Source organism: Dendrobates tinctorius, unplaced genomic scaffold (assembly GCF_039654945.1).
Source record: "Dendrobates tinctorius isolate UK_male_01 unplaced genomic scaffold, ASM3965494v1 ptg000008l, whole genome shotgun sequence".
Classification (NCBI taxonomy): domain Eukaryota; kingdom Metazoa; phylum Chordata; class Amphibia; order Anura; family Dendrobatidae; genus Dendrobates; species Dendrobates tinctorius.
Genome location: NW_027361676.1, coordinates 72,978,838 through 72,984,982, shown reverse-complemented (window position 1 = coordinate 72,984,982; position 6,145 = coordinate 72,978,838).

Here is a 6,145-nt window from a genome sequence, read left to right as displayed (position 1 = left end):
CGACAGGTCTCTGGGGTGGCGTGGGCTCTGTGGGGTGGCTGGGCTTTGTGGGGCGGCAGCAATCTGTCCTGGGGTGGCAGTAGCTCTCTGCTGCGTGGGGTCTCCGTCGGCATTTCATCAAAGCCCAGAAGACCCCCGTAGCTCCGTTGCTGCAATGCGTAGGCCTCCGGAAAGATGGTCGCCGGGGGCCTCCGAGATCTGAATCTGAGCATGCCCTGTCCCCGGTGGCCATCTTTCCAGAGGCCACCGTGTCGCAGCAATGGAGCTGTGGGAGCTTCCGGGCTTTGATGAAATACCGGCGGAGCCCCCCACGCAACACAGATCCCCGCTGCCGCCACCCCACAGAGCCCCGACACCACCGCACAACAGAGCACAGCCACGGCTGCACCACAGCCGCACCAGCCTGGGAAGGGAGGCTGTATTGGGACCGCCGCCACCAGGATTGCCGCCGCCACTACAGGATTTGTAAGTGTATTGCAACCATAAGATTCACCCCCATTTTCCCAAAAAAAATTTTGGGAAAAAAGTGCGTCTTATGGTCCGAAAAATACGGTAATAGTAGTATCATTTAAAGGGTTGTCTCAGAATGATAAATGGTTAAAATTTCAAAATGATTTTAAAAACAAGCAATTTTGCTATTTAATGGTATTTCTATCCCTTTTCAAGATTGTTGGGATTTTTAATGCTTTAGTTTACGGTCAGTTGCCTAGGTCACTGTTAACCTCTGCAACAATGGACTGTTTGCTAAGCAATGAATGTAGAGCTTGGAAGGTCGTTGGTATACAGTGGCTTGAAAAAGTATTCACCCCTATTGAGTTTTTACCTATTTTGTTACATTACAATCTGTATTTAAATATTTTTGTAAATGGATTTGTGTGTGATGCATCAGCACTAAATAGTCTAAGTTGGTGACCTGAAGTGAGAAAAATAAACGCGAAAATTAAATTTATGGGATAAAATATATAAAAATTAGCATGCGTGCATGTATTCACCCCTTTAGCTATAAAGACCTTAAAGTTTCTGGTGCAAGCAATTAGCTTCATAAGTCACATGGTTAGTGAAAGGAAGTCCACCTGTGTACAATTTAAGTGTCAAATGGTCTGTCAGTATACACACACCTTTTCTGAAAGGCCACAGAGGCTTCAACACCATTAAGCAAGAGGCACCACTAACTAAACACCATGAAGACCAAGGAGATCTCCAAACAAGTCAGTGACAAAGTTGTTGAGAAGTACAAGTCAGGGTTACATTATGAAAAAAATATCCCAATCTCTGAAAATCACCCAGAGCACCATCAAGTCCCTTATCAAATAGAAAGACATGGTACCACAATAAACCAGCGAAGAGAGGGCCACCCGCCAAAACTTTCAGTCTGTGAAAGTAGGGCATTAATCAAAGAGGCAGCACAAAGACCAAAGGTAAACCTGAAGGAGCTGCAGGGTTCCCAAGCAGAGATTGCAGTATATGTCCATGTGACCACTCCATAGAAGTGGCCTTTATGTAAAAGTAGGCAGAATAAAAGCCTTTATTTACACACAAAAATTGTAAGACTGCTTTTGAGTTTGCCAAAAGATGTGCAAAACTCCCCAAATATACAGAGAAAGGTGCTGTGGTCAGATGAGACCAAAATTGAACTTTTTGATCACCAAGGTAAATGCCATGTTTGGTGCCAAACCAACACAGCTCATCACCCTAAGAACACCATTCCCACAATGAAACATAGTGGAGGCAACATCATCCTGTGGGGATGTTTTTCGGTAGCAGGGATAGGTAAAATGGTCCAAGTCAAGGGGAAGATCGATGGTGCGAAATACAGGGATATTCACGTGCAAAACCTGTTTCAGTCTGTCAGTGATTTGAGACGAGGATGGAGGTTCACCTTCCAGCAAGACAATGACCAAAAGCACACTTCTATAGCAACACTCGAGTGGTTTAAGGGGAAACATGTAATGTTTTTAAGTGGCCTAGTCAAAGCCCAGACATTAATCCAATTGAGAATCTGAAGTCATCCTTAAAGATTGCTGTTCTCCAGAGGAGACCATCTAACCTGAAGGAGCTGGAGTTTTGCCTTGGGGAATGGGCAAAAATCCTACTAGCCAGATGTGGAAAACTCAACACTTATCCAAAGCGACTTGCAGCTGTACTTCCCGCAATAGAAGGCTCTACAAAGTTCTGACGTTCTGACTTGGGGGGGATGAATACTTAAGCACACTGAAGTTTTCAGTTATTTTGTCCTATTTGTTGATTGCTTCACAAGAAAAAAAGCAAATGTTCACAGTTGTAGACATGTTCTTTACATGAACTGATGCAAACCCTCATAAAAAACAGTAAAATTCCAGGTTGTGAGGTAGCTAAACAGGAAAATGCCAAGGGGATGATTAATTTCTCAAGCCACTTAGATCTATTGAGTGCTGCAATGGTCTATGTCACTGGATCTTGAATGCTTCAGTCCCCCTGTGCTCCTCCAATGCTGCATGCTAGCAGAATAGGACAACACATGGTTTGGACCAGTGGTATAACCATGACATCAGCCCAAACTGGCAGTTTTCTGGAGTGCACAGCCCCTAGAAAAACGGAATCTAAGATGTTGGGGAGCGGTGTGCTACTGAAGACAGAATGGAATATTAAAGCAGTGTATAGAAGTATAAAATGTGTATTGTGTGTGGGAAAACACTAAACAGAATCATCATCAAAATTGATTTTAGTATATATCCCAAACTTTTTTTGTTGAGATATGTGGTATTGAAATGTAGAAGGATGTAAACATTATGGACAATATATATAGTATGTCCTAACCAGCACAGATAGGACAGCAGGAGTCGGGCTCATAGACCTGGATTAGAGCAGCGTTTGTGATCTGCGATCTGCTCCGTCTCATCTGTTAAGAGGGAATTGAAAGTGTTTGATCGATACAGGAAGTGGGGAAAAAGAGGCTCATAAGTATAGAAAAAAGCATTTTGCTGAAAAATGTTCTTATGTTAAAAAATATCTTACATTGGTTGTACTATTGAAACAGTAAAAGTTTGTTGAGTTACAATAAGGAAGAATACAAAAGAATACAAAAGAAGAATCTAATTCCCAAAGGACTCTGGATTACAAACCCAATTCTTCATACCTACAATACCCAATATGCAAAACCTTTGTCACAGGACTTCTGAGAGACTAAGGAACCACCTTTTGCATGTCTGATACAGCATAAAGAGTAAAGTCCAAGAGCAATTTGAAACTCAGGAAAACACAGAAAGCACAGAGCAAAAATTACAACAATACTAAAACAAACTTGAAAAGAAACTACACAGATTGCGCCTCAATTCAGGACTCTATACAAACAGATACAAATCAAAGCCAAAACATGACAACTTGGACAACCACTCCATTCCAGACACAAAAGCATCTAACTGTCATCAATCTCTCAGATTATAAACCCAACAAAGTGGAGCTGGCCGTGCTTTCTAGAGGACTCTCATTTTGCCCTACTAAGGCCCTAGATAAAACTGAACTCTGCAGTGATATGGAACATTATTTCAGGAGACTGTGCCTGAAGGAATATTTCAATGACACAGAAGATTCAGAAAACACTCGGACTGAAGGAAAAGAGATCCCAACAACCAAAAAGAGGTCAGACTGGACACCTCCACCTGGACTCAACCCCCATTTGGATAAATATATAGACTGCTTCTGACATTTGATAAAATCCAATATCATAGACACCAACAGGAGACAAGTGTTGTGAATTCGCTTTCTGACCTACCTCTGGTTACTGCTGAAGATTGTGGAGCTGGTCAGGTTGACGGAGGGGTTGTGAGTTCTCTTTCTGGGCTCCCTCTGGTGGTTACTGGAGGTAATGGAGCTGATCTGATTAACAGAGGCTTGCCACCTGATAATGAGGATGACGATTGGAGATCTGGGATTTCAGACTGGATTTAAGACAGCCGACTCCCTCTATCCCTGCTGGTGATTTTTTCCTGCCTCTTGAGGTCTTAGTTTCCAGCTCAGTCCCTGCATGCTCAGCTAAGTATTCTTTTGCTATTCTGTTCACATTTGACCTGGTTTTGTCTATTTCAGTTTTGTGTGGGTCAGCCAGCTCCGGCTGGGGCTGTGCTGAATCACCATCCATATGTTACTGCTTATGCCAGTTTGTTTTTGTCCCTTATTAGATTGGCCTCTTTTTGCTCTGCTTTCAGAATATACCAGAGTGCTGATATAGTGAGAGAAGTCGTGCGACTTCAGTATTTTTGCATTAGATGTGTTGGACCTTTTTGCAGTGTTTTTTGCGTGATTGCAGACAGTGTCTTTCCTTTCCTGTCCTGTCTAGTCAGTATGGGCCCCATCGTTTGCTCAGTCTATTTTCCTACCTGCGTTTGTGTTTTCATCTTGTCTCACCGACAATATATGTTTGGGGGCTAGCTATTCCTTTGGGGTCTGCTCTGGGGCAGTTTAGACTTCCCCTTTCTTGCTTTAAGCTTAGTTAGCTCTCCGGCTGTGCGGAGGTGTCTAGGATCATCGTAGGCACGCTCCACAGCTACTGCTAGTTGTGGGGATAGGATCAGGGGTCTGCAATCCGCTTAGTTACCAACCTCTCTGGTTTTCTGTGGCTTAGCTTGGGCTTGCTCTCCTCCTCGGTGACCCAATCATAACAGACAAGCATCCAACATCAGTCCCCAGGAGAGAAAGGCTATACAGTCTCTGAAAACCAACAAGGAAATAATCATTAAACCTGCTGACAAGGAAGGTGCAATAGTCATGATGAACACATCAGACTATATGAAGGAAGCAAACAGACAACTTATGGATACACGCTACTACAGAAAACTGGAGATGGATCCTACATAGGACTATTACAAGGAACTAAACAAGTTGGTATCTTGTCTGCCTGATGGATCCATAAGAGTCGATGACCTGATACCAGAGAGTCCAAGAATAGGGACATTCTACAAGCTTCCCAAAATCCTAAAATCTGGAAATCCAGGGAGGCCAATTATTTCATGTGTGGGCACCCTTACTGAACAGGTATCTGGATGGGTAGAGGGTGTTCTTAAACCCCTGGTAAAGAATAGAGCAAGCTACATTCAGGACACAACTGATTTTTGAATAAACTAGCAGCAATAGGTCCTCTACCAGAAGGAACCATCCTGGGCACCATGGATGTGGAATCTTTGTACTCTAATATCCCACACCAGGATAGATTAAATGCCTGCAAAGTCTTTATGGAAAACATTGGGAATGATGCTGATTCTGTGGTGAAACTCACAAAATTCATCCTCACCCACAATTACTTTGAATTTGTCAACAAGATCTATCTACAGGAGACTGGTACAGCTATGGGAAGTAAAATGGCTCCACAGTATGCAAATCTTTTCATGGCCAAGCTTGAAAGTGACTTTTTGTCCTCATGTCCCATCAGGGCTCTGGCCTATTACCGCTACATTGATGATATTTTAATCATCTGGATTGAGTATGAGCCACAGCTAAAGACGTTCCATGAACACTTTAATCAATTTCATCTTACCATCAACTTAACACTTAACTACTCCAGCACTGAAATTAACTTTTTAGACACCATCATTAAGCTAAAGAACAATGACAGAAACATCCCTGTATCAGAAGCCAATCGACCGTCCAACATACCTTAAATGGGATAGTTTCCATCCCAAACACATAAAAAACTCTATTGTCTACAGCCAAGCCATTAGATACAATCGTATATGTTTCAACCCCATGGATAGAGACAAACATCTTGGTCGCCTCAGAAAGACCTTTTTGAATCAGGGCTACCATCCAAGAACAATTGAAAACCAAATTACAAGAGCCACCAGAATATCAAGGAATCACCTGCTACATTACAAAGCTAAAGATGAAAATAACCAGGTGCCTCTAATCGTCACCTACAATCCAAATCTGGAGGTGCTAAGGGGAGCTTCACGGAAAGTACAACCTTTACTAGAAAAAGATGCATGATTACAATCCATATTTCCAGACCCCCACCTACTGTGTTTTAGGCAGCCCCCAAATTTAAGAAGTATCATTGTCAGAAGCTCCCTGTCCTCTCCAACAGCTGCAGGAACCTTTCCTTGCAACCAGAAAAAATGTAAAAGCTGTCCATTTATAATGACCACGGACAAGAAGATAAAGATCCCCAACTCAC